Source organism: Nicotiana attenuata, unplaced genomic scaffold (genome assembly GCF_001879085.1).
Source record: "Nicotiana attenuata strain UT unplaced genomic scaffold, NIATTr2, whole genome shotgun sequence".
NCBI lineage: Eukaryota > Viridiplantae > Streptophyta > Magnoliopsida > Solanales > Solanaceae > Nicotiana > Nicotiana attenuata.
The window spans coordinates 155,765-168,010 of NW_017672088.1; positions in this window are offsets into that span (position 1 = coordinate 155,765).

Here is a 12,246-nt window from a genome sequence, read left to right on the forward strand (position 1 = left end):
AAGTTTAATAGCACATTAGTGGGTGATGGTTTGTTGTTAATGCATCTGATGCTTGTTCTTATTCCAAGATAATATGATCAAATTGTGTTATTATATGTCTGTATGTGGATGACAGTTTAACCTTTGGCCTTAATGTGAATGTTGTTAATGAGACTAAAAATTTTTGTTTTCCAAATTTAAAATGAAAGATCTTGGAGAAGCAGATGTGATTTTAGGGATTAAAATCAAAAGAACTTCTAATAGTTTTTTGTTATCTCAGTCTCATTATATTGAGAAAATGTTGAAAAGGTTTAATTGTTTTGATGTAGCACTTGTGAGAACTCCATATGATCCTAGCATACACTTGAGAAAGAATAAGGAATCTAGTATTTCTCAAATTGAATATGCTAAGATAATTGATAGTGTAATGTTTCTTATGAATTATACACGACCTGCTATTGCTTATGTTTTTAGTAGATTGAGTAGATATACTCACAACCCCAATAGTGAACACTGGAATGCTCTTCATCGTTTGTAAGGTATTTGAGAGGTACTATGGATTGGTGTTTGCATTTTAATAAATTTTCTGCTATTTTAGAAGGATTGTGTGATGCAAACTGGGTTACTGACAATGATGAAGTTAGCTCCACTGGTGGCTATCTATTTACTTTGGGTGCAGGTGCTATTTCATGGAAGTCTTCAAAATAGACTTGTATAGCACGATCTACTATGGAGTCTGAATTCATTGCTCTTGAGTAGGCAGGGCAAGAAGCCGAGTGGATGAGAAACTTATTGGCAGACGTGCCTTTGTGGGGAAGACAAACTTCACTAGTTTCTCTACATTGTGACTCACAGGCAACAATTGGAATTGCCAAAAATAGTGTGTACAATGGAAAAAGAAGACATATCCGCATTAGGCATGGTGCGATAAAATAGTTGTTGAAACACTGTGTTATTTCCTTGGAATATGTAAGATCCGAAAGAAATTTGGCGGATCCTTTAACCAAGTGTTTGGCAAGGAGAGTTATCCTTGAAACGTCAAAGGGGATGGGGCTAAAGCCCATGGATTAAGGAAGTATGGTGGATGCCTGTTTGTGGTCAAACAAAGTCATATGAGACCTCAATATGAACTATATTTCCTATCCCTGTGGCGTGTGGTAGTGCTTTATAAGTTTGAGCTTATTTTGCTCTTAATGATTCCATAGCCTTGAGGTGTTCTATGTGTAGATAGACTTGATAAAATCACCTACGTGAGTGTAAAGGTGCGGCCGTCTTTTATGAAAGACTTGGGATGTCTTTCTAGAGCACTCATGAAACCCAAGGTATGTGCATGACCATAAAAATACTTTGTTAGTATCGCGGGGTTTACATAAAATTAAGGATATAGTATGTGTTGTGGGGGTCTCAACTAATTTCCATTCAATTCAAGAATACTTCACTTTCTGGATGTTAATTGTTGCCTCATTTCACTACGTGTTAATTCAAATCAAAAGATATTGCCACTTAAGTACATGTTCCTTCTTTTGCCCAGAATTGTTCTTGTTCTATTTTTGTCTTTGCATTAGTGGGGGAAGTTGGTATTATTTATAATACAACGACAAAGATTTCTCTGTGGTCCCTTTTCTTTCTTTACTTCTTTGTCTTTTGTGAAAGACAAAGTGTCTCTCATTGGTTGTGGAAAGTCTTTTCTTCTCTTTATATTGAATTGCTCTTTGTTGGGTTGTAAAGAGCTAGTAAAAGGGAGTGGTCTCGCGCACATGAGAAATTGGTCCTGAAGGCAAAATGGGTTGATTTGCCCCCTGTGCGCGAGATATACGTGAGGCCTAATCCAAATCTGGTTTTGCTAAAATTTATTTCTTTATTTTTTGAGCTTACCAGAAAAGTGTCCAAATACATTCTTACCAGATTATGTCCAAATTCATTCTCTTTGAATTGAATTTGTAATATCTAATTTATTACTTTGTAAAAGCTATAATTTAATATGTTGTAACTGCTACTTGAATTCTTGTAATTCATACTTGAATTCTGTAACTAGATCTTTTTTTTTCATAACCCCCAATTTAATTCTCCTTCTTGTAACAACTCTAGCATCTTATCTATATTAGGAGTTGTTTTGTGAAGTTTTTGAAACATAGAAAAACACATTCATCCCTCTTCTTCTTCAACCGAATTCTGGGCAATTATTTTGTACAAATTCCAAACTTTCAGCCACGAGTGCACGTGTTTGGAGGCGTTGTAGAACCTTGGGGAGCGATCGGTCTTAACGATTTGCACCCAGTCGGACCGAAATCCTTTCAAGGTAATGGCTTGCCACGACACAGTATTTTTCGATAACTTGTTCTTGCTTCCGTCTTGTTCCTTGTCAATATTATCTATGCATTCTTCTTACATCCATTTGAAAGAACTAAGTTAGAGAAAAACTAAGATACTCAATAGGCACATTTTTTTCGTATGTCATGATTTCAGTAGGTCACACCTTTAATTAATATTTATAAATGAAAATTTTTGTTAAGTTCAGTGAGCCCCCAATAATTTATTAGTCACTATTCGAAGCGTTAGAAATATTTAAAAGAAAATAACATTCAGGAAATATTTCAAATGGGTTGCAAATGAATCAGTCTGTTCACTAATTATTATAGGATCTAAAACGACTCTAGCCGATTTTCTTCCATTTATTCCAAGGCGTAAATTTAATAATATCATGAGCGACAAACTTACATATTAAATGTCTCTGTCAAAGATCACCTGCTTAACTATATGGTAGTGGTATAAGGAGTGAATGCAATTACTAGAGCATGGGAGAATAAAAGTAAAAATTTCAGTAAGAGCAGTCACACAAATTACTATAATGAGTCTAGTGTCTTGACTATTAGAATAAAGTTAAGTCAAAAGACATGGTATATCAGCATTTTCAAGCGAGCCTTTGGTATTTTATGTAAACCCTCATAATGTGGCAATAAAGGGATAATTATAGGGAAAGCTGTATATGGTAAAATTGATTTATATTAAATGATCGAATGATAGCGTGACACGTGGAACTGGAGGCAGACAGAAGATGAATCGAGTAAGAACCGTGTCCGAGGACAACATCTACAGTTGGTATCGGGTAGATCCCGAAGGGAACATAATCAACAGAGGCAAAATGAATGTTTGTCACCAGATGGCATTTAACAAAGACTATTCCCTAATATTAAATAGGCAACCGTTGTAGAGAATTTTGGCATTCATGACTTGCCGTTACACCTTCATCAATGGCCCCCTTTATTTTTATTTAATAGGGGCTTGATCCTAGGATTTTGTTTCCTAGGTATAGTTATAAATGCGACTTCATCAACCAATGTAAGGGACATGAAATCGCTGGAAAAACTTATGCTATGCTTTATTCTCAAGATAAATAATACAACTTTACTTTCTGTCTGATATTGCTCTTACTTCTGTCCTCGGAAGCATTACTACTGGATCTAGGCCTGCCATTTCTTTTGATTTTAACGCTATGTCTTATTTTTTATTTAATTTATTTATCATTTGGATCAAATCAGTTCGCTTTTCTATAAACCATGCAACACATTCAACTGTACCGTTTTACGGGTAAACAGTATGGCACGTATCCCGGGGCTTAGATAGTTGCGTAATTGAGTTGATCCTTGCATCTATTTCTAACTCGTTTGATTTTTTGTTTCATAGCAACAATTGAAAATGGCAGCTAATGATGTCGACATCACACACAACGTTGAGGCACATGAATATCTGCGTCAGTAGAAGGATTCAATTAGCGACACCCGCAATGAGGGGGACGTGGGAACTCCGGTCCATGGCGGATAATATCCCCGATATGAGCGGGAGCTAACTCCCGATGATGCGGAGGACAAATGCGCTGCGAAAACGGTAAGGATCTTAAGAGAGCAACAAAGGGCCATCATGGGCACCAAGTTATGATAGAGTTGAAGCAGGCATTATAAGGCACTTTTAATAACGCAAATGGAAGAGGCCAAGTTCCTCTCAGCGCTCCTGTAAATCAAACGGCTCAAATGGTTGATAACAATGCCCCAAGGGGTGAGATCGGTTTCGATGAAACCGGGGGTGTTGGTAGTGGATCTGGTAACAACAACGGTAGTGATCCATTCAAAAGCGAACTCATGAGATTCATGAGGGAGATGAACGAGAGGACGGATCAGAACGCGAAGGAGTTCCACGCTCGAATGGACCAGGTTCCGGGCGCACCACCAGTGTCGAAGGGCTCAAACTCGAAGAAGTACACCAGTTGCCATTTAAGCTGAGCGCATCACAAGAATTGATTCGGAAACGATTCAAGATGTCGGACATACCAAAGTACGATGGGACTTCAAATCCTCAGGAGCACATCACAACCTATACAACGGAAGTGAACGGAAACGACTTGGCCCAGCAAGATTGAGTCGGTTCTGCTGAAGAAATTTTGGGAAACCCTCACGAAAGGGGCATTGACATGGTATTCACTCCTACCGAGCAACTCGATAGATTCTTCTGAAACGCTTGCAGATTCTATCATTAAGGCCCATGTCGGGGGCTGGAAGGTCCAAGCCCGAAAGGCGGACATATTCAGAATCGCACAAGGAGAGTCCGAATTGCTGCGGAAGCTCATGAGCAGATTCTAGAAAGAAAGAATGTTGTTACCAGCCATGCCAGATGAAAGGACAGCGGAGGCATTCACAAAGGGTTTGAACCCAAGGAGCTCCGGTGCCACACGAAAGTTGAAGGAAAGCCTGCTCGAATTCCAAGAACCACATGGGCGGATGTTCATAACAGCTATGAATCGAAGATGATCAGCTCGGGTTCTCGGCATCAACCAAGGGGCGGGACCAAGATAAGAACCGGGATAAGGTTAAGGATGATTTTGATACAGACCAGCGGTGTTCCAAAGGCCGCTTTTTGCCTTAGAGAGTGTCACGACCCGGATTTCCCACCCTGGGGAGTCGTGATGGCGCCTACTCGTGAAAGCTAGGCAATCCAACTATTATGGTTCTACACAATAACAATCAACCCCAACAATTATAAACATAAACTAAAGTAAAACAAATGATAAATGCGGAAGAGTTAAATTAAATCCAAATACTACGATACATGTCTACCCACGAATCTGGTGTCACAAATTCACGAACAACTAAGATTTTTACTACAAATACAAGTCTAAAAAGAAAAGTACAACTGTTCTCAGAATGAAAAGAGACAACAGAAAAGATAAACAGAGAAGGGGGACATTAGGCTCTGCGGACGCCAGCAGATCTACCTGAGTCTCCCTGGACTGAGACAGCTACCTCAGCTACTCACTGGCTCCGGTACCGAAATCTGCACAAAAGAGTGCAGAGTGTAGTATCAGTACAACCGACCCCATGTACTGAGTAAGTGTTGAGCCTAACCTCGGCGAAGTAGTGACGAGGCTAGGACACGACAATCATATATACCTGTGCAGTTAAATCATATACAAGCAGAAACGTAACAACAAAAGTTAACAGAATAAAGAGGTACGGGGACATGCTGCGAGGAAATATCAGGTTCTAACAGTAAATCAATACGGAAACTTCATTAAGGAAACACAATGAACATCATATATAAAGCAACAAGAAAAATGAAACGGTAACACATGCACGGCATCACCCTTCGTGCTTTACTCTCGTCCTCCCCATATAAATCAACAAAATCGGCACGGCATCACCCTTCGTGCATTACCTCACATAATCATGGCACGGCATCACCCTTTTTGCATTACCTCACAATATAGGCACAGCATCACCCTTCGTGCATTAACTCTCAAATCGTGGCACGGCATCACCCTTCGTGCATTAACTCTCAAATCGTGGCACGACATCACCCTTCGTGCATTAACACTCATAATATCGGCACGACATCACCCTTAGTGCTTTACACTCTCTCACAATAACATGCATGGCATCACCTTTCGTGCTTTACACTCTTCCTCACCCAAAAAACAGAAAACATTATGTCCCGGCAAGGGAATCAACAATATCAACAATAATATCCCGGCAAGGGAATCAACAATATCAACAATAGTATCCCGGCAAGCGAATCAAACTTATTAACAATAATATCCCAGCAAGGGGATCAGCTATAACCAATCTCATTTCAACAATCTCTTACAAAAATGGAACTTCAATTTGAGTCAATACTCAACAATAGTCAATAACCAAGAAACTTTCATAAGCTTTGTTCAACATTATTAATCATCAATTTAAGCATGATCGATACATAATAGAGTCACAACAATCATAGTACAAGACTCACGGGCATGCTTGACACCAACGTATAGATACCCGTCACCACACCTATACGTCGTACTCGACACAAACACATAGCAAATAGACCACAACTCCTATTCCCTCAAGCTAAGGTTAAGCCAAAGACTTACCTCAAAGCCACGAACACAATTAAGCCTCAACTACCGCTTTACCCCTCGATTGCACTTCCAATTCGCTTGTATCTAGTAACAATGTACTTAACGATATCAATAAAAGCTAAATGAATCAATTCTAATGCATGAAAATTGGTTTTCTAATGATTTCCCCAAAAAGTCAAAAATCGACCCCGGGCCCGCTTGGTCAAAACCCGAGGTTCGAACCAAAACCCGATCACCCATTCACCCACGAACTCAAATATATAATTTGTTTTGAAATCGAACCTCAAATCGTGGTTCAAATCCCCAAAATTTGAAAATCCTAACTTTTACCCAAAACACCCAATTTCCCCATGAAAACCCTTGATTTTGAAATGAAATCATGTAAAAAGATGGATTGGATTGAAAGAAATGAGTTAGAAATGTGTGCCTTTGAAAAATCGCCCAAGGATGTCTTAGGGTTTGAAGAGTGGTAAAAATGGATGAAATCCCGTCTGAAATCCCACTTAACAGGTCTCTGATGTCGCAATTGGACCAGGGTTTCGCAATTGCGAACCCTTGAGAAACCTGTCATCTTCGCATTTGCGATCAGGGGTTCTCAATTGCGAACGCAATTGCGAAGAAATAGTCGCATTTGCGACATCTGGGAAAATACTGAAAGCTTCGCATTTGCGAAGAAATGTTCGCAAATGCGAGCAAGGATGGCCAGGGCTTCTTTCGCAATTGCCCTTCGCAATTCCCATGCCATCAGACATCGCATTTGCAATCCCTGATCTCGCAATTGCGAGATCAGAGGCCAAAATACCATAACTGAACCTGCAACAATTTTCCTAAGTCCAATTTTGCTCCATGGCCTATCCAAAACTCACCCGAGCCCTCCGGGCTCCAAACCAATCGTGCACGCAAGTCTAAAAATATCATACGGACTTGCTCGTGCGATCAAATCATCAAAATAATATCAACAACTATGAATTAAACCTCAAATTCATGAAATCACTCAAGAACATTGAAATTTCTATTTTCTCAACTAAAGGTCCGTTTTATACCAAACCAATTTCGATTCTTACCAAATTTCACAGATTCGACTTATTTATTATATAAGACCTGTACCAGGCTCCGGAACCAAAATATGGGCCCGATACCATCAAATTCAAACACATTTAAATTTCCAAAAACTCTTAGAATTTCAGTTAAACAATTTTCTTCAAAAAATTATTTCTCGGGCTTGGGACCTCGGAATTCAATTCCGGGCATACGCCCAAGTCCCATATTTTTCTACGGACCCTCCGGAACCATCAAATCATGGATCCGAATTTGTTTACCCAAAATGTTGATCGAAGTCAACTTAAATTCAATTTTATAGGCAAAACTAGCATTTTTATCAAATTTTCATATAAAAGCGTTCCGGATATACGCCCGGACCGCACACGCAAATCGAGGTGAGATAAAAAGAGGTTTTTAAGACCTTGGAACACAAAATTGACTTGTAAATCAAGTGATGACCTTTTGGGTCATCACATCCCCCACCTCTAAAACAACCGTTCGTCCTCGAACGGACATAGAAAAGAAGTACCTGAGTCGAGGAAAAGATGGGGATATCGACTCCGCATATCGGATTCGGACTCCAGTTCGCTGCCTCAACAGGCTGACCTCTCCACTGCACACAAACTGAAGGGAAATTCTTCGATCTCAACTGATGGAGTTGCCGGTCTAAAATAGCCATCGGCTCCTCCTCATAGGTCAAGTCCTTGTCCAACTGGACAGTTCTAAAGTTCAACATGTGGGATGGATCGCCGTGATACTTCCGAAGCATGGACACATGTAACACTGGATGCACTACTGATAAACTCGGTGGCAACGCAAGTCTATAAGCCACCTCTCCCACTCGGTCGAGAATCTCAAAAGGACCAATGAACCTAGGGCTTAGCTTGCCCTTCTTCCCAAATCTCATCACGCCCTTCATGGGCGACACCCGGAGCAACACTCGCCCTCCGACCATAAATGCCACATCACGAACCTTGCGATCGGCATAACTCTTCTGCCTGGACTGAGCTGTACGAAGCCTATCCTGAATGATCTTAACCTTGTCCAAGGCATCCTGTACCAAATCTGTACCCAATAACCGAGCCTCTCCCGGCTCAAACCACCCAACCGGTGATCGACACCGCCTACCATATAAAGCCTCATAGGGAGCCATCTGAATGCTCGACTGGTAACTGTTGTTGTAGGCAAACTCCGCTAATGGCAAGAACTGATCTCACGAACCTCCAAAGTCAATAACACATGCTCGGAGCATATCCTCCAAAATCTGAATAGTACGCTCGGACTGTCCGTCCGTCTGAGGATGAAATGTTGTGCTCAACTCGACCCGAGTACCCAACTCACGCTGAACTACCCTCCAGAAATGCAAGGTAAACTGCGTACCCCGGTCAGAAATGATAAACACAGGCACGCCATGAAGACGAACAATCTCCCGGTTATAGATCTCAGCCAACCGCTCCGAGGAATAGGAAACTGCCACAGAAATGAAATGCACTGACTTGGTCAGCCTATCAGCAATAACCCATACTGCATCGAACTTCCTCTGAGTCCGTGGGAGTCCAACAACGAAGTCCATAGTGATACGCTCCCACTTCCACTCAGGGATCTCAATCTTCTGGAACAATCCACCAGGTCTCTGATGCTCGTACTTTACCTGCTGACAATTCAAACACCGAGCTACATAGGCAACAATGTCCTTCTTCATCCTCCTCCACCAATAATGTTGCCGCAAGTCCTGATACATCTTAGCGGCGCCTGGGTGAATAGAATACCTGGAACTATGGGCCTCCGCTAGAATCAACTCACAAAGTCCATCCACATTAGGCACAAAAATACGACCTTGCATCCTCAAAACTCCATCATCTCCACTGTAACCTGCTTGGCATCCCCGTGCCGCACCGTGTCCCTAAGGACAAGCAAATGAGGATCATCATATTGGCAATCTCGGAAACGCTCAAATAATGAAGAACGAGCAACTGTGCAAGCTAGCACACAGCTGGGCTGAGAAACATCCAACCTTACGAACTGATTGGCTAAAGCCTAAACATCCAAAGCAAGCGGCTTCTCACCGACTGGAATACACGCAAGGCTGCCTATACTGGACGACTTCCTACTCAATGCATCGGCCACTACATTGGCCTTTCCCGGATGATACAAGATGGTGATATCATAGTCTTTCAACAGCTCCAACCACCTCCTCTGCCTCAAATTTAGCTCCTTCTGCTTGAACAAGTATTGCAAACTCTTGTGATCCGTGAACACCTCACGCGACACGCCATATAAATAATGCCTCCAAATCTTCAGCGTGTGAACAGTGGCTGCTAACTTCAAATCATGAACTGGATAATTCTTCTCGTGGATCTTCAACTGTCGCGAAGCATATGCAATAACCTTGCCATTCTGCATCAACACCGCACCAAGTCCCATACACGATGCATCACAATATACTGTATAAGGTCCTGAACCCGTAGGCAATACCAACACTGGCGCCGTGGTCAAAGTGTCTTGAGCCTCTGAAAGCTCACCTCACACTCATCCGACCACCTAAACTGGCACCCTTATGGGTCAACTTGGTCATCGGGGCTGCTATAGATGAGAACCCCTCCACAAACCGACGGTAATAGCCTACCAAACCCAAGAAACTCCGGATCTCTATAGCTGATGCGGGTCTAGGCCAGTCCTTGACTGCCTCTATGTTCTTCGGATCCACCTGAATACCCTCTGCTGATACAACATGACCCAAGAATGCAACTGAACTCAACCAAAACTCGCACTTCGAAAACTTAGCATACAACTGACTATCCTTCAGAGTCTGAAGAATGACTCGAAGATGTTGCTCGTGCTCCTCCCGGCTCCGGGAATAGATCAAAATATCATCAATGAAGATAATCATGAAGGAATCCAAATAAGTCCTGAACACTCGGTTCATCAAATCCATGAAAGCTGCTGGGATTTGTCAACCCAAATGACATCACCAAGAACTCATAATGCCCGTACCGAGTGGGGAAAGTTGTCTTAGGGACATCGGATGCCCTAATCCTCAACTGATGGTAGCCATATCTCAAGTTAATCTTCGAAAACACTTTGGCACCCTGAAGCTGGTCAAACATATCATCGATCCTCGGCAATGGATACTTGTTCTTGATGGTGACCTTGTTCAACTACCGATAATCAATACACATTCTCATCGATCCATCCTTCTTCTTAACAAACAATACCGGCGCACCCCAAGGCGAGACACTCGGTCTAATAAAGCCTTTATCCAGCAAGTCCTGCAATTGCTCTTTTAAGTCTTTCCACTCTGGCGGGGCCATACGATATGGCGGAATAGAAATGGGCTGAGTGCCCAAAGCCAAATCAATGCAAAAGTCGATATCCCTGTCGGGTGGCATCCTCGGCAGGTCTGATGGAAATACCTCTGGGAACTCACGAACAACGGGCACAGAATCCATAGAAGGAACCTCGGCACTAGAATTGCGAACATACTCCAAATAGGCCAAACATCCCTTATCAACCATACGCCGAGCCTTCACATATGAGATAACCCTGCTGGTAGAATGACCAGGGGTCCCTCTCCACTCGAAACGAGGCAACCCCGGTAGTGCTAAGGTCACGGTTTTGGCATGACAATCCAATATAGCATGATAAGGGGATAACCTATCTATCCCCAAAATGACATCGAAATCTACTATATCGAGAAGTAGGAGATCTACATGGCTTGCAAGACCCCTAATAACAACCATGCAAGCACGATAAACACGATATACCATAATAGAATCACCCACCGGTGTAGACAAATATATAGGAGCACTCAAAGAATCACGAGGCACAACCAGATAAGGGGAAAAATAAGATGTTACATAAGAATACATGGACCCTGGATCAAATAGAACTGAAGCATCTCTACTGCACACTGAAACCGTACCTATGATAACTGCATCGGAGGCCTCAGCCTCAGGTCTGCCTGGCATAGCATAACATCAGGGCTGGGCCCCACCACTCTGAACTGTATCCCTAGGACGGCCTCCTGCTGGCTGGCCTCCACCTCTAGCTGCCTGGCCTCTACCACTAGCGGCCTGACCTCAACATTTAATGCCTCTACCCCTACCTCTAGCTGGCTGAGCGGGTGGTGGAACACCCGGTGCTGGAACCATAGCACGAGAACCCTGGTGCTGAGAACTGCTCGAGGCTCGAGGGCAAAACCTAGCAATGTTCCTCGTATCGCCACAAGTATAACAAGCCCTCGACTGCTGAGACTGCTGACCTTGACGGCCTGAATAACCACCCTGAAAACTCTGGAGTGGCGGTGCACTGATAGGGGCTGGTGGTGCACTGTAGGACAACTAATCAGAATACTGCATATGAGAACCACGGCCACCTGGAGCACCGTGAGAAGCCCGGAGTGCTGAATGAAACGGCTTGGGAGGATGGCCCCTACCAAAAGAATCTCTGCCTCCAGACGTGGCACCATTGAATCTGCCCGAATGACGAGGTCTCTTGTCAGACCCCTGACCACTCCCCTGTGATAGAACCATCCCAACTCGCCGGGCCACATTGGCCGCATCCTGAAAAGATATCTCGCTCCCTGTCTGCTTAGCCATCTGCAATCGAATAGGCTGAGCGAGTCACTCAATGAACCTCCTCACTCTCTCTCTCTCTCTCTCTCTCTCAGTGGGAAGTATGATAAGAGCATAACGGGCCAAGGCAATGAATCTGGTCTCATACTGAGTGATGGTCATAGAACCCTGCTGGAGATGCTCAAACTGCCTCCGATAGTCCTCCCTCTGAGTGATAGGTAGAAACTTCTCCAGAAAAAGCTGAGAGAACAGTTCCCAAGT